This window comes from Equus quagga, chromosome 9, assembly GCF_021613505.1.
Source record: "Equus quagga isolate Etosha38 chromosome 9, UCLA_HA_Equagga_1.0, whole genome shotgun sequence".
In the NCBI taxonomy this organism is placed as follows: Eukaryota; Metazoa; Chordata; class Mammalia; order Perissodactyla; family Equidae; genus Equus; species Equus quagga.
The window spans coordinates 113245959-113264168 of NC_060275.1; positions in this window are offsets into that span (position 1 = coordinate 113245959).

Here is an 18210-nt window from a genome sequence, read left to right on the forward strand (position 1 = left end):
GACCTCTCAGCCCAGTATCAGATACTGATAAGGGGAGGGTTTCCAGAAGTATGGAAATTCCAAAGACTTAATTAACACAAACAAAAAGAGCTTGATCATCACATCTTACAGAATCTAAGAAGTGTCGAAGTATGTGCTTTCCCAGATCTAGGCTTAAGAAGTTCAAAGAAGGGAGAAAGCCATGTGGCTTGAACTGGTCTAGGGCAGAGCGGGGAGAGGAACGTCATTTTACTGGAGGAATTACAAGCAACTTGGGTGCAGAGCGACTTCTAACATTTTTGCCAACGTATTCAAACATGAGTGGTCCAGAATAGTAGGTGATACCAAATCAGATGCATTTGGCTTTAAACTCTGTTATTTAAAAAAACATTTTCTTTTGAAATTATATTGCATTTAGGAAAATATGAAAATGAAATTGCATATGCTAAACATAAATATGTGCTAATGATTTTATGTGTTTTAAAATCAGTTCCAAACAGAACATGTTTCCCTGCTTCCCTTCTCATCACTTGCCTTCCGTAACATCGACCCACAAATGGCTTTCTGAAGCTCTGTCATGAGAGGGTTTACTTATTCTGGGTGAGAAATCTCAAGATCCTCTGGAAGCAAGTGCCAATTGCACGTCATGTACAATTTGTGACATTGCTTGGGCTCCATAAAATATTCATATTTATGCAATTTTGTGTTTTATAATCCACACTCATTTATATTTCCATGACTTACTGGTAATGACACCAATTATGCAGTTGGCAGGAGGCGTGAAAGTGACAGTTATGATGATTTTGTCAACAGTAGGGCGTTTGATTGTAAACTGTTTCCATCAAGAAATCCTCCAAGTTAATTTATTTTTTCCTTATTGCCAGTAGAAAAGAATAGCACTGCTCAGCTGAGACTGTGAAACTGAGAAATCTCTCAACTTCATTAGGATCCAGAGGGGAATCCTGGGAGAGGGAAGAAAACAGGGAGTTGCCTCTGGCACTAATTAACGGCAAAGACAAACGACGTAGGTGGTAAAGTTAATCTGGAACTTTTTGCAAGTACAGTCTCTTTTGTAGCTTGTCTGGTCGGAGAAGATGGAAAAGAAATGAGCTCAGGGGTTTCTCTGCAGTACCTACTTCGTTTCTCGTGTCAGCAAATTTGAGTTTGCGCTTCTGATTGGTTCCCGCTGCGATCTGGTTTTGGCTAATGTTGCCCCGTCATTCCCACACCGAACATATCTCTCTCCTCCGTCTCTCTGACTCTATCTCACCAACTTCCCATTTTCACATCTAATCTAGACATGCATCTTTTTCATTTATCTTTTGGGTTTTCCCCTCCCCTGCCATTTAGGGCTTCAGCCAGCTAAAGATTTTCAGCCTCTGCTGTGAATGAGCTACCTTAGATCCAGCCAACCCTCATGGAACTGATGAGACTTCCATTTTCAAGTCTTCTTGGCACATGAAGTTATTAAGGTGGCACATGGTGACAGCAGGAATTTGAGTTAAAATAAAGTCCATCTATGGGAAAAAAAACTATCCCACGTGTTTTCTTTCATTAAGAAAATTAACACTAAACCTTGCATTGTTTTTCACAGATCTTAGCTATAGAAGCCAGGAAGTCAGGATCAAATTCAAAGATATTTTACCCTTTTGAAATATTTGCCCCAAAAGACTTGGTTTTTGTTTTTTTTTTTGTATTTGCATGTGGGTGGTAAAGCGGGCAAACGCACGTTAGAGAGACTGAGACTAAGTGTGCAAATATCTCAGGGGGAGCACAGTCGTTTTGCATGATACTTCCATGCAGGCGTGCAGGGAGACGTTCATCTCAATGGCACCCGGCTAAAATGTTCTGGAGGGTGATTCTCATAAGGTGAATGAGGCAGGCGAGTGCTCTGTTTCCATGTCTACTCATCAGAGATCACATGCTAGCAAAACACTGAGGTAACAAGTCTTTTATTTGAAATCTTGTTTGTGCTGCCTTATGTTACATGACACAGGGGAGAAAGGCTCATTAATGATGACATCGACATTGTAGCGAAATCCCACCTAGGGAGGCAAGGCATCTGAATGGAGGAGGAGCTCCTGGAGCCAGAAGGAGCTTTTTAGGGTCAGGCACTTCCCTCCCTCCTCCACTGCCTTCAAGTCAGGTGCTGGTTGGCCTGTTTGGCAGATGTGGGACTGAGACCCCGACAGGTCCAGTATTCACCGGATACCCCAGAGCTGGTAAGAAGAGATGAGACCACACCCTCCTGTCTGCCATAGATACCAATCAATTCATAGTTCTGTTTTCCGACGTGCACAAAATAAAATCACTCTTTTTTTCATGCAATCTTTTTTTGGGTAATTTTCGAAGATCCCACAAACAGCCTCATTTTAATGCATTTTATGTCAGCATTCAACATTAATAACATTTGTCATTCTGGGGAAAGAGTGGGTGTTTTGCCACAGATCAGTAACCTCGCACAGCGGGAGCCCATTGGCAACTTTCAGGCATGAGTTTCCAGGGGACACTTTGGAGTGTTGAGGGCTGGAACATTCACTGAAGTGAGAGATGGGAGATGTGGGTCCCAGTGACCAGCTGTCAGCCTTTGGGGAATCTCTTAATTTACTTGGATCTCTGTCTCTGATGGGTCAAATGAGGGGATTAAGGTAGTCACTCTCTAAGAGTGCCTTCTGATTTTTAAGTTCTGTGAGCCTGTGGATGCTGAAGGAGTGTGTGATTGTCTTCTGGCCATCCTCTGGGACCCCTCATTAGCAGTGATTTGTTGTAGTTTAGTGGAGGGAAAGACATAATGATCCTCTCTCCAAGTGGTGGGGCTGGTTGATGAAGAATGGCGTGGGAAGAGAGACATATCTAATTCCTGCTCAGGATTTAATGAGAGGCTGCTTTGGGGCTCAGCTCTGTTTATCAAAAGTCCCACCTGGGACTGACTGTGTTGCTGGTAAACATCTTTGAGCTCCTCTGCTGCCACGCGGATGCATCAAAAGAACTAATCACTCAGATTTTTGTTTAATGGTGCTTATCTAAATAACTTAGGCACTTTTGAGTGAAAATAATAAAAATGCAAATGATTATGGTGCAGTGCAGTGTAATAAGAATACTTTCATAATCAGAAATGAAGGAGTCACAAAGCCAGCAGCAGTAGACCCGCTGGTGGCTGTTACCTGCTCAAGAGTTTTGTCAAATTCAAGGCACTGGGGACCTGTGCTAATGGGAGGTGTGCTTGATTGTCTCTCAGCTTCTGCCCCTCAACCCCCACCTGCTCTGAGAAGCACGGGTGCTCCAAAAGCTGTTCTTGGATCTTGGAAGGCAATTGGGCGACAAATTCCAGTGGACATCACAGTGCACTAAGAAATTCCACAACTTAGGTGGTTGTTGATCTCCAGTATCAATTTGTCTTTAAGTAGCTTCCATTAACTTGTTAGTTTTTCAATTTTTAGGGAAGTATATTAGACAAGAGATAACTATACCACGGTGCCCTACTAGTTTCATTGAGAAAGCATGCATCGAATAGTGTGGTGTGGTAGAAGCAGCATGGAAGCAGGATCGGAAGCGACCCAGACTGCATTCCTGGCTTTATTTCTAATTAGTTGGGTCTTTGGGGGAAAATTGTGTAATCTCAGGGCCTCAGTTTTCTCAGCATTTCTATTCACCTACAAATCAGTCCTAGGAAAAAGTTATAGTGGTCACACAAGTGAGGGAAATCCTGAGCACTGGAACACCCTCTTGACAAACCCATGATTTATATTAGTCTCTGAGAAAACTCTGCCACAACGTTTCCCAAACTTATTAAACAATAGAACATTTTCTGGTTAAATTATATCACCAGGGAACTTTCCTGAGGAACAGAGTAGATGACCTCTACGGTCCCTCCCAACTCCATGAGTAGGTCTGCGAGGTTCAATTTCTTCAAATTTTGAGAAAAGCTACTGAGAGATGAATTAAATCTGATAACAAAGTTAACCTGCTTTAAAAAAAGACCTTGAATTCTGGAAGGGCTCATTTAGGTGCTGTATTTCAGAAAATCTAAAATGCCACTGGTTATAAAATGCACCATTATTTTATGTATTTCTAAGAAAAAAATGCTGCTAGTCAAACTATAACATGGCTTCGGTTATAAGATTCATCCTGATTTAGAGCTGGCTTTAATTCCCTACATTCAAGTTGTACTCATGTATTCAGAGTTAGGAATACTTCTGCCACCTGGTATTGAAAGGAGAACGAGAAGGGTATTAGAAGGAGATTTTAAGCGTTAAAAGACCTTTATGCTTGAATCTCTTAAATATAATTTTTGCATGAATAACTTTCACCATGACTCTAAGGAATTGTTGGGCATCCTACTTGCCTTTTACAGATCAAGCAACTAAGATGGAACAAGGTTATGTATCACCAAGGATGACAGAGTGAATTCCAGCAGTTGTTGAGATACTAGTATGGGTTGACATGGCTCATTATAATTGTAACTACTTTAAAATATTATTATTTATTAATCCTTAGTTTTATTAATTGCATTTTCAGGTGGGTAATCTGGAATCTAACTTGGGTTTCCCACTGCCCAATAAATAGTCCGTCCTGCGGCAGGGTAGGTAGTCCCTCCAGGGCGCTGTTGACCACCCAACCTGCAGAGGGCAGACGAGCGCAGGAGAAGGCGACTGGACCCGAGGACCAAGAATGGTGTTCACTGTTTGCTGTGAGACCACCCACTTCACCAGAAAAAAGCGCCAAAGAGGAAAGACAACGGGATTTGAACTCATAAGGACGAGGGTGTGTGTGTTGGACAAGTGAGAGACTATCAATTGGTCTCTTGGGAAAAGAAGAGCATGGAAGCAAAGTGACCAGACTCCCGTTACTGAAGCAGCTAAAGGCAGTCTTCTCTGTTTCTAATTTCCAGTTAGCTTTTTCTAGAAATAGGCAGGCATTGAAGAAAACTTGTGATTTTTTTTTTCAAACTGAGTTAAAGCAGCCAGAAAAAATATGATGATGTTAGACTGGCTTTTTCTAGCAGCTTGACTTGGGATTTACTGGCAGAGCTTATCTTTATAGCGTGAGAAAAAAAATTAAACTCAAACCTTGGCATATGTGCACGCAGGGAGAGAGACCTCGTGGACTATTTGAGGGTTGTCTGTATACCCATCTGCACTGAAGCTAGCTCTCTGAGGGCCTCCTGCAGCTGACATTTGGTTTATTGGTCATTACTTTGAGTCAAGACACAAAAAATCAGATTTCAAGGCAAGTTGGTGTCACAAAAGGCAGTGCAGGAACAGTTATCCCCCATCCCCACCTGAGCATGAATTGATTCGTCAACCAGCAGCTTGGTCATCCTTTAGTGCCCCGAAGCAATAGAAATGGAGTAAGTTTAAATAATATCATAATCATTGCTGGATTGGCTAGTGACAGAAACCACGCTCAACTTAGACTAAAAAAGGTGGTGTAATTAGAATAATACTGAGTTGCATTTTGGGACCCAAAGGAAGGAATGCGCTTTGGCCTCAGGAAAGCTTGGAGCCAGGGACTTGAACGCTGGGGTCCACCATTTCCTCCTCTTTCCTCACCTGCTTCCTTCACTTCTCTGGTTCATTTATCAGAAACAAGACAGCTACCAGGGCCCCAGTTCTACCTCTGCCAGCCCTGGCACACAGACTCTGGTCTACCATTCTCAGCTCCAGCTTAGCTCTCGTTGGATCAGGTGCTCACCCATGGACTTATAAACTCCGAGAATGGGATGGCAATAACTCCCCCAAAAGTAGTAATTTTCTAGGAAGTAAAAAAAATGTATTAGACCCTGAAGAGAAAAAAACTCAGTTCTTACGGGGGAAAGAGAGAGAAGGTGGAATAGTGAAATGATTGATATTCTTTTAACCACGAGCATGAGGGCAGGTGGAGCAACGTGGGTCTGCAACCAGGTGGGAAGATCTGCGTTAAGAGTGCACTGTGCATGTTCTTCTCAGGGTGGTCCTTGGAATGCAAACCCTTCTTATGGAAATAGCATCACATTGAGACAGAACACGCAAAAGTGAAGGAATCAGTAATTAGAGGCAGCCCACTGATGAAAGTCAGCTCCTCCTTGGAGAAGGTCTGGGAGGGATTTTGGAGGCTTTGGCTCTTAAAGAATGACGTCATGAAGGGAAGGAATTTGACTTATGCGTAGAAAGGTCAATTGAGCCTTTGTCTTTCAGAGCTTCCGGATACTTCTAACTTAGTCTGGTTAAGTCAATGTGAATAACAAACCATCCAGCTGCATGTCCACAATGTCCTGCCCATTCTGTTTGTCCACACTGCCATCTGGAAGGAGCCAGGAAAAGGAATGGCTGTGCCTCACTCTCCTCGTGCCTGTCTTGGCAGGCTGGGGACCAGATTCCTCTCCCACCAGCACCATCACCTCCTAAGGCTGGGTCTGTCCAGAGAGAGGACAGGGCATCAGCCATAACTGACATCTGTCAGAAGACTTCAATGTGTCAGGCGCTGTCAAAACATTTGGGATGCATTATTTCACCTAAAGGTCATAAAGACTTTATGACATAGTTATCACTATTGTCCCCAATTTCCAGATAAGAAAACTGAGGTGGGGGGGAAGTTAAATAACTTGCCCAAGGTCACTCAGCTGGTGAGAAAGCCAAGTCAACAAGATTTCAGAACCCCTCACAGTGACATTGACTCACCAGGTGAGTCAACACGCCCATTGTTAATGGGGAAAGAAGAGTCTGCATCCTGGCAGGAGGCTAGATGCTGGGTCCTCAGAATACAAGCAGGAAGAAGGAGGACCAGGGCCACTGCTTACTCTCAGAATCCAGGGGCATAATGACATCTCCTGCTCAACCATCTGCCCATTTGTACAACCCCAATGAAAACTCTAGGCCAATGAGAAAAGGTAGAAAGAAAGGCAGAGTTGTTGAAATCAACCATGATCTCAAAACCTGAAGGGGAAGAGCTGAATGAAGGGACGAGTGTAAACAGAGTGTAGGGAAAACCTGATACAGAGTGAGGGCTGGAGTGAGGAGGGCAGGGCCAACGGCACAGGGAATGGACCTGCCCTCCTCACTCTCTGTGCCCTTGCATGTGATGTAGCAGAGAGATTTCTTCTACCTGTCCAGAGTGACAGGTGTAGATCCTTTTGATAGGTCCCCTTTCCACAAGACTTGATAGGATGCAACTCAGGTCTGAAATAAGAGACTGCTCAAAAGAAATAGAGGGAGAGGAGTTGTAGGTTGTTATGGGTCATGCTGACTTAGTTTGGATTCCCCAGAAGATCCTGAGACAAGAGTTTAAACACAAGTACTTTGTCGTCCATCTCAAGGAACACCAGGTAGGAAGTGGGTCCTACTGGGCAATAAAGAGATAATGGGTACATCCTCAAGCAAGTGACCACTATGGCTAAGTAGAGTGCAACCCCACTGGAGACTCTGGGAGATGTGGTAGAAGATGCACCTCAAAGTTAGCCCACAAGAGAGCCTAGAGTGCTGGGATGCTGACCCACCCACCCTCAACCTGAGGGGCATGAATTCCCGGACACTTTGGGTCTGCTTCAGCAGAGAGCAGATGGGGCTTGTGGTTGGACGCTGGGCCAGTGTGTGAGGAAATGGTAAGCACGGAGGGGATATAGGTGGGGTATTGATACGTATGCAACTGTGTCTCTCTGTGGTTCTGCAGCCAGGGAAACCACAAGGCAAGTCTTCTCAAGAAGGTTGGGGTCTCTCAAGAGTAAATTCTGACTTTGCCATGGCAGGTGAAGACAAAGGGACATGAGGCAGGGGTTCAGGTTTCAACAGCACCTGTAGAAAACATTGGAAGAAGCAGTGGAACAATCGGCTCTGCTTGACTAGAAAACTGTGCATTGAGCTAAATCCCAGAATAAGGTGAAACTAGTTAAATTGCAAACAACACAAGAGGATTTATGAGGAATTTTCAGCATAAGAACACAAGGAAGCTGTGGGTCTGTGAACTGGGAGGAATGGAGCCTTGGCATGGGGTGACAGAGAAAACTGGGTGCTCAGACCCTAGGTTGCTCTGTCTTCTCTGTCCCCCACTGGAGAAAGTGGGACAAACATTGAGGGGAAAGATGGCCTTCATGGCTCTCCACCTAGGGTGTAATGTCAGGGATATTGTGGTCACGTGGGATAACTTTACAGGCTCTTAAATAAAATCATACATTATTTAAAAAGTTACGTGCCTAAGATAATCAACACTATTCAGGTCAGTCAAGAGCAATATAGTGATATAATTTGTTATTTTGGAGTAGCAATTTCTATTGTCTTAGATTAGGAAGGGGGCTTCGCGCAGTCTTGGGTGTGGGCTGTGGAGAAGGTGGCCTGGCTTTCAGTCCGGGTTGGCTTCTCATCAATAAACCAAAGAAAAAGTGTATGCACCTCCTAAGGTTACTGTAGGGATTACGGCAGATTTTGTATGATGAATACGCAGCATAGCACTGGGTTAGTAGTCAGGGTACAATATATGGTAGTGAATTACTATAGCTATTTTTATTTGACCATGCGTTGTAGGATTTTTTGTCTTTTGTAAAAATCAATTCTGTTTTATCACGCGTCTATGTTATCATGTATTTTCTCACACCTTGGCAATAGAAACATCTTATAGATTTTCCTTTCAATTGGCACTTAAAGGAGGTTTTCAGACAAACGTTATTTTGGTTCAGATACAAGGTGATGAATTGAGATGTTAGAATCAGTCTGCTTCAGCAAAGTTTATTCCAAAAAAAGAAAGGCGGGGGAGGGAGTATTCACTGATAAGACAAAATATTTCAAGATATCAAGTGGTAGACAAAATTTAGGAGTAATTATGCGGAAGAACTACTTCATTAAAGTTTAAAGCTCCGTAACATGCTCTTATCAGGAAAAGAAGCGATGCAATTTTTCAAAGGTTATCTTTTCCCCTTTTGGAGGTGTCGATAAGCTGCTTAAAAATTAGGTGAAAACTTGAACCCAACTGCTACTTGCAAAATGAAGCAAGCTGTGGTTTGCCTCTCAGGTGCTTCCTCCTCGCATGTACGAATCACTGTGTCCCCCAGAGGGATTTATTAAGGCTCAGTCTTATGTCCAGAGGCCCCAACTTCCGTTCCTGAGCGGTGAGGTAGCAGCTGCCCAATGCCAGAATGTAAGCTGCTTCGAAGCCAAAGGCAAACGTTTGGGGTTCCTTCTCCCAAGTGTCATGTTTGACTCTTTTTTTAAAATGTCCCCAGATCCTCACTGGGTTCAGACAGGTTAACTCTTCGGAATCCTGAAGCTTTTCCAGTGAGCACCAGCAGGTGCCTTGTTTGAGTAACTCCACAAACTTTTTCTGTAAAGGGTCAGATAGTAAATATTTTGTACTTTGCAGGCCATTTGGTCTCTGTCACAACTACTCAATTCCGCAGTTGTCACACAACAGTGGCCGTAGACGATGCCCAAACGAATGGGCGCAGCTGTGTTGCAAAACACTCTATTCACAACAACAGGCGAGGGGCAGGATTGCACTGCAGTTTGCTGACCCTTGAGTTAGAATTTTGGTGAAATCTAATGGTTTCTATTAAACAATGATTTGGGGCTGCAATGGTTATTTTTATGGGTCAACTTGGCTAGGCTAGAGTACCCAGTTATTTAACCAAACACTAATCTAAGTGCTGCTGCGAAGGGTATTTTGTATGTTTGATGTGGTTAACATCTATAAATCTGCAATCCGCTGACTCTAAGTAAAGGAGATGACCCCCAAGAATGTGGATGAGGCTCATCCAATTAGTTGAAGGCTTTAAAAGAAAAAAAAACCCTGCTAGCACCACCCGTGGGACAGACCCTCACTCTGGAGTGACTGCCCTGTGCTGTCAGAGACCGAGGTCCTCTCCCTGAGAGAGGCCCCCTCTCAAGCACCGGGTGAGCTCCTTCTTTATCAGACCTTCGTTTTTGCAGCCCGAAACAGCCACCCCTGGCCAAACACATGCACACATCCATGATGAGCCTGGTCTGTGGTGGGTCAGAGCTGGGTTCATCTGGCTTTATCTCCGAGTGTGAATTTTCATAAGATGGGATGCCAAGGCTATGACCAGAGAGTAAGAGAGGTGGAGGCACTGTGTAGCACAGGTGGATGCTCGGTTTTCTTCCTCCCTGAGTCAGAGGTGAGCCCCCAGCCTGGTCCTGTCAGCTGGCACTGACCTGCCTCCTGCCTGATTTCCTCCAAGTGTGTTGAGTCTTTCAAACTCAGAGTTCCCAGATCTTGCCATCAGGGCTGGGAAGAGGACAAGAAGAGGGCATGAACTCCCCTCTGCTTTTTCTTTTCTCAGCCTGGGCTCACCTGGGCATGGGCTTCTCTATTCCTGACTCTGCCGTGTCCCAGATATTCCATTACCCATTCACTCTCCTTAGATCCACACAGAATGGGCCACACTTCCATAAATCTCAGTAAATTTTGTGCAAAGTTGACTTCTATCAGAACTTCTTAAAGGGTCTTGACTTTTTATCCACCTTGAATATTTGAAAACACAACACACGTGGTGACATTCTTCTGCAGTGACAGTGTAGGAAAAGTTGGACTATTTTGTCTAAAAGCACTTGGATTTCAGGAAGTGAAAATACTCCATAAACAGAATGTAGTATTGGAACTTTGCTCCTTTTTCCCCTTATTTTTTAAACGTCTTGGTTATGATACCAGCGAAAGCTGTGCTAAAATTCAATTTGATGCCCCTTTACTTGTATTTTTCAGTTGGTACAGTTGATATTAGCATACAGGTAGATTTCAGTCTGCACTGTCTTGGTGTGCAAGAATTGATGTTTCTTTGTTGTTCTATAATTTAACTTTGTGACTCCATTCCATTGGGGTGGTAGAAGTGTTTGCCATCTTGGGGTTATTCCAACAGTCTGGCCTCGTATTTAAACTCTACGGGGATTGCAAGAGAAGATGGGGGAGGACCTATCTGGCTCTTACTTGTCTGCCCAGAATTCTCAGCATCTCCTGTTGTGTCTCTGGTCTTTCCTTTCCAGGTTCCCCATGTCTCTGCATCATCCCCCATTTTGGCATGACTTATCTGCAGATCTGGTGACTGTCTTATCTCTGCACCCAGAATTTGTTCTGTCTCTTCCTACACACACTCACTGGGCCAGGGCCACCCTATGAGGCCACGTGCAGTGACTTCCATGCCACACTGGGGTGCACGGAGTTTTCAGCTCTTCCTGCATCTCACTGGGGCCTTGAGAACTCTGTAAGCCTGCCTCAGACCCTCCAGCAAGACATCCCAAGCAGAATTTCTACTCTGGATCTCGCTGCTTCCTCAGCCTCTACCTGGGGCCACACTCACACTCCCAGCCATTCCGGGATTCTCGTCAGCACCCCTGAGGCTCGGTCTGGGGAGAGCACGGTTCTGTCTCTTGCTCGGAGCCCTCCCTGCGTCTTAGCTCCCGTTGCTTTCACTCTGATTGCTCTTCTCCCTCCAGCCTGCGGATGCTCACCTTTCCTGGCTGGCAAGGGTAGACAGGCTTTTTCACTTGGAACCTAGACTTGTAAAACTCCAAAGCATTTTCACTGCTTTCTACTGTAACTTTACTTACATGAGCTAATGAATTCTGCTCTTTCTGGTTTCCCAAATGGAAGGATAAAAAGTCCAAGCAAACATGGAGGGGTAATGTCAGTTAATACTGAAAAGTATTATCTGAGACAAATAGTTTCTCTTTTTCATCAGTTCTATTTATCAAAGGACAATTTATTGAATGTCTGCTTTCTGATGGAAATGTACTAGGGTCTTAGGAAACAAAAGCGAAAATAACACAATACCTTGTCTTTTTAAGGCCTAACAATTCAGGATTGGGATGAAAAAAATGTGCTGCCTCAGCATGAAAAGCTTGATAATAGGGTGTGGACAGAACACTTTGGTAGTGCAGGTGAGGGCAGCCTGGTTCTACCCCAGCATCTGCGTGGTTTCTTGGGTATCGTTTGGTGCTCAGGAATCGCTGTGTCCAGAATTTGAAACGACTGCTTTTACCACTGACGTGAAACATTTGGGTCATACTTCCTGAAGCAATGGAACAACACAATCTGCAGACCCTGTTCCAAACACTGAAAATGTGTCCCTCAGTTGCTCACGGTTTACATGAAAAACTTCATGCATCAGTAGGCACACCGGCGGGAGACCAGGTCTGCCAGAGAGAATGCGTTGTGCTGATTAACACTTTCTTGTTGAAAGAAAACTCGCTTGACGAGGAGTTACTGTTGAGCCTCTCTGTTTAGAAGTCCCAGTTTTAAATTTAGAAAATCTCTGAGAAATCACACTCGATAGGTTCTAGGACTCCGTCACCTGGGTCACCCCCTTCTCTCAGGACTCCCCCTTCTATCTCTATGGACACCGCATATTTAGGCAGCTAATGACCCAGGTGGCCCACGTGGCCGACCATTACCAAACCACACACCGTGTTCAAAATCGACCGCCGAGCGGAATGCCTCCCTTACTCCCAGGGCTTACTGTATACCTTCACAGGATTCTATAATTCTGGATTTATTGATTTTATTACTGCCTCTGGAAGAACTACATTGCAATCAGTATTTTTTTCCTAATTTGTAAAGTCCTTTGAGAGAAGCTCCTTTACAATCATTTTCCAATTCTTCTCCCAGCATCTAGCCAGGTGGCCGCACACGGGATGCATTTGGGATTTGGCCCTGCAGCCATACTAACAGAGAACACTTGCTTGTAAAATTCCCTCAAGGAAAAGCCATGTTTGCTGAAGAAATGAGGCCATTCTTGTACTCAGCCTGACTCCATGATATCAGGGACTTGTCAGTTATTACCTGCACTCTGCACAAGGATATACTTTGCCCAATGACTCACCAGAAAACACTGTATCTTATTGACAGATTTGCTTAAGAACAACACAAAGACTACAATTGTAGTCCATACATGGTGGAGCAGGATTTAAAATAGGCTTTTTTGCCTTGGAAATAACAATTGGGAAAAAATTTCTTTTTGCATATTGAGTAATTTATTTATGTTCTATCTCATTGCGATGGAAGACAGAAAGTGTGTTAAGAAGATACAATATTTCAACATAATAAAAAATTTAGGACTATCTGAGTCATTTTCAGAAAGCCAAATAAAGGATAAGGAAATTAAAATAGAGCCAGAGGGAGGGTCACCTGGTGGGCCAGACAGTCTCATAATAAGTGGGAAGCGGACCACAAATTTAATTCTGGACCCAACGAGGCTGATGGGAAGATTCAAATGAAATCAGCCAGCATTGGATTTCAAAAAGGCATACACGGGTCAGTGTTTCAGGAAGATGTCTGCTCCTCCTGATCTGTGGGAGGAGCTATTTGTCCCTTATGTCTTCATGAGGAAGCCCCTTTGGCAGGTGATGAGTGCAGTTCTCAAATAGCAAATGCAGGAGAAAGTCTGTGATGTGCTCCATATTCCACAGGTCAAAGGTCCTGAGGTCATTCCAAAGGGGTGAAGGAAAGAACAAAGAGAGGCCACTCTGCTTTATTTCGACAACTGTGTTCCCAGGGTCAATTTGTTGGGACACTATCCTTTCTTTCTTTATCCATGGATCCAGTATCAAAGCTTCCCTTGGGACTGAGACTGGGGAGAAGCTGGAATCCAGTGTCTAGCAGCACAACTGGCTATCATACCAGCCTGGTGGGGTCATCTCTGACCAGTGCCACCAGGGGAGACCAGCAGCTGTGAGAGCAGGTGTCAGGGATCCTCAGTGCTCCCAGTGAGGTGGCAGAACCTGGGTTACGTATTTACGGGGTGTTCCCTGAGGGGTTGGGAAACCTGGGCCAGGAGGAGCCAAGGGGTTGAGGAGAAAGCAAATCCTCTGGGACAAAGCCCAATTCTAGAACCATGGTTCTCAATCAAGGGCAATTCTGCCCTCCAAGGGATGTTTGTCTGCAGACATTTTTCGTTGTCATGGCTTTTGGGATAATGCTAGCACGTACTGGGTGGAGGCCAGGGATGCTGGGAAACATCCTACAATGTACAGGGCAGCCCCACAATAAAGAATTATCCAGCCCAGAATGTCAATAGTGCCAAGTCTGAAGGAAGCCCAGAGAAAACTGGGCCCAGCGTAGAGTGACTTAAAGCACAGATGTGCAGATGACAAAGAGAAAGCAGCAATAGAAGGTGGAGCCAAAAATACAGAAATTCTTATTAAGGAAGCTGGGACAACACACATGTGAGCCAATGATAAAGATAAAGAAAGACAGTTTAAGAACTTTGTAAAAGGCCGCTATGGATCTTTGAAAAATCAGACAGGCACAGTGCAGGTGGCGTCTCGTTGGCTTTGTCCAGCTGATCTGTCGGCGCGGCAGAGCTGCCTCTGGTGCTGGTGCTTTTGTGGGGGAAGGAAGCGCAAGCTCTCAAGAACATGTTGTGCTCCTACTCTGTGCTCAGTCTTTTGCCTACGTTATTTTGTCTAATTCTCACAAAAATCTTGTTGGGTAGGAATTGTCATCCTCACTACACGGATGTGTAAACTGAGGTTCAGTGAGGTTAATCTCTCCCAGTGTCACACAGTAAATGGCTGAACCGGGACAACTGCCCAGATCGGACATCAAACCCACTTCATATGCTGCTCCATGCTGCCTGTTGCTGGAGACCTGGTGACTGTGGAAATGGGAGCTTGGGGTCTTAGTGACAGAAGCTTCGATTTCTTGAAGATCTATGGTGTTATAATGATTGAAAAGGAAAAGGCAGGAATGGGTGACAGTTGGTGCATAGCAGCATATCTTTTAGGATAGAAACAGGCTCTCCAAGGTCTGTCTGCTTATAATGTAAAGCAAGAATCTCCAGGTTCCCTCCTTCTCAATCCAGACCCACTTTCCAGGAAAATTGTTCTATTTTATTATTTATTTTTTTATTGAGGTAACTGGTTTATAACATTATATAAACTTCATCAGGTGTGCATCATTATATTTCAATGTCTGTGTGGACTACCTGGTGTTCATCACCCAAAGTCTAGTTACCATCCGTCACTATACACATGTGCCCTCTCACCCCTCTCCCCTCCTCTCTCCCAGCTTCCCGTCTCCAGGGAAATTATTTTAACTCTTCGAGCTGTTTCCTCTGGTAGTTACATCCATATCTCTAAATGAATGCCTTCTGTCACTTGGTTTTGGTATTCAAATATTAGACTTCATCTGACTTTCTATTATGCAAGATAAGAATTTAGTTCAGCCTCGCCCCGCCTCCCCTTCCTGCATCCTTCCGGTATAGCTTTACTGCTCGTTGTCATGAATGCACAGTTGTGCCTGGCACTGAAGACCCAAGCACGATGAAGACACAATCTCTGTCCTTCATGAAGCCTAATCACAACTGGAGGAAACACAGAAATAGCAATTATCTTACAGTATGATGACCTCTGCGAAAGAGGGATTCACAGAGAAGGGACGAGATGCACCTGAGTCCCCCTAAAATGCCTGAGTCAAGCTTTAAAGGATGAGTAGAGTTTGCCAGAGTCAGAATTGAGTAGTGGGGTTAGTGAAAGGATAGAGACACTAGATTTCAGCAGGGGCAAGAAATGCACGAAAGTTTTAAAGCTTGAGGGAGAATAAGACATTCAGAGAACTCTACGAGGTGGAGATTAAGTACAATAAGCCACATACAGCACTTACACACTTAGTACAGCACCTGACAAAGAAGACGTCTAATAATTATGATGGCTTTGTTGTCAGTGGTGGTTCTGTGGTTATTTGGCGGTGATAATTTTGTGTTTGTGGTAGTTGTGTTATTGTAGCTGTTGGTGGCGATCTTGTTGATCCAGGCCGTGGGGGTTTTATCGTTGCCGATGGAGATTGTGGTGGTGGTTTTGTTATTGTTGTTCATGCTGGTGGTTTCGCTATTGGTTTGAGTGGTAGCAGTTGTGTTGTGGGCGGTGGTGATAGCGGTGGTGGTTTTGTTGTTCTTGCTTTTTGGTTTTTGGTGATGGTGGTTGTGGTGGTGTTTTTGGTGGTACTGCTGTTGGTTTTGTTGCTATTATTGTTGCTTTTGGTGGTGGTTGTGACAGTTGTGTAAGAAATTGCCCATGTCTGGACCCATAGGGAACAAGAATGGCTGGAGTTGAGGTTGACTTCATCTCTTCAATTGATTGTCCTCTGTTCATAAAAATGTGCTGTTGGGCCTACATAAAGCAATGGGAAAATGGGTAGTAAGATTTTGTCCTGTAGAGTCCACCAGGACCAGTGCATTCTCCTCTTCAGAAAAGACTACAGGTCCATAATGGTCAGGTGGTAAAATCTTAGAGCCTCAGAGCTATAGACCTCAGCTATCTTTTGATAGAGAACGTGCATAATCTTTGTGGCAACAACAGAGAACCATGGAAACTCTTCCCAAGATTTAAGACATTTAAAAAAATGTCAATCCATCTGCAAGCTGGATTAGCAAGCTTGGAGCCCTGGGACAGCAGATGGTGGCAAGCTCCCAAATGCCAATTTGACCCCAGACTGAAATATTTCTGTGCACACGCCTGACCTCCATCCTGCTTTCATTTATGTCCATCTGCTTCGGAGGCAGGTTGCCCATTCAAGAACTGGGCACTCTCTGTCATGCAGCAGAAGTGCCCAGTGGTGGGCTGCGTTGTAGGGCCATTTCGCAGCCTGAATGACCACCTCTGTGAAGCAGTCTAGGCAAGGCAGAGCCAATGGCAGCTGTCTAGGGCCTCATCTAGAGCGATGGTGCCAGGCATATTCCAAGCATCAATGTTTCAGCCTTGGCATGACTATGGGCTGTGAATATGCTTCTCAAGTGCTTTTGACATTCTAAATACTAGGTGGTATTTTTCTGTAGTAAGCTTAGATGATTGTATGAGGGATTAGTAATGCAGAAAATAGCTCAAGCAATGGGAGGACAGAAGATAGAACCGTAGGTATTGAAAACGAGTAAAAAGAACATGAGAATTTAAACTTTTGCTTTGCAAATTTGAGGTCAACCCATGGTGCTGAAACTTAGCATTTATATTTTTCATAAGTGCACTCCACAACAGCCACTACTCCAAAGGGCAAGCATAGAGAAATTTTGGGTGAGAAGGCAATCTGTTAGCTTTCTCCAGAAAGCAGCGAATTCAACCTTTTCACCTCTTGGAGATTAACCCCAAACTTTCCTATAGCATTTAGTACAATTTAGTAGATGTGTCAGTCATCTATTGTTGCATAAAGAATTACCATGAACCTAGTAGCTAAAAATGACCAAATTTATTAGCTCACCATTTCTGTGGGTCAGGAATCTGGGTGCAGCTAAGTTGGGCCCAGCAGCTCGGAGTCTTATGATGTTGCAATCAAGGTCCCACTACAGCAGCTGTAGTGACCTCGCAGCTCAACTGAGAAGAATCTTCTGGCAGGATCCTCCGGGGCTGTTGGTCTGAGGGCCTCGGTTCCTCTCTGGCTGTTGGCCACAGGCCGTCATCAGTTCCTTGGCTCCTGGGCTCACAAAATGGCAGCTTGCTTCAGCAGAGTGAGCAAGCAAGGAGAACCAGAAAGAAACAGGAAAAGCGGAAACAGGAAGGAAATCATCGTCTTTTATAACCTAACCTCAGGAGTGACATAGCATCGCTTTTGCTACAATCTATTCATTAGAAGCAAGTGATTTGGACCTCAGCCCACCCACATGGGGAGGAGATTATACAAAGATATCAGAAGCTTGGGAACCATTTTAGAAGCTGCCCAGAACAAAAGCTAGTCAATTTGGACTGTGACTACTATTTTCTTCACCAGGTATTATTTTGGATAAGTTGAAGGTGGCATATCAGAGAAATAGAAATAGATTTTTCTTGAAAAAGACATAAAATTTATTGAAGTGAAATGTTGGGCCAATTTGGTAAACCTCCAATAATATCATATTTATTTCTCCTTCAATTTCCTTTTCTGTAATTACCCATGGCAAGAGAAGACCTTTAACCAGTGAGTATAAATTCTCCATTAATTAGAAATATTCACTATCCTTTGCAGCCATGAGCTAAAAATATTTAACACTGAATTTGTCAAAATTGAGTAACACATCTGTAGGAGATGAGAAGTAAAGACAAAAAAAATCTAGCAACATTCAAAATATGTTGATAATAGTTTTCGCTTGACATTTTTTAAAATGTTGTATTTATTCGCTGTCTACTGTGGGTTAGTCAGGACGCTAGGGGCTTTTAACACAGTCTTCTGTTTCACTCTTACATAATTATGTGAGCTTAGGGCTGGCTGTGTTTTATAGATGAAGGAATGCAATCCTGGCAGAGTTTGGATAACAAAGCTTGTCAGCAACACCAGTCTTGTAACCCAGCTGAA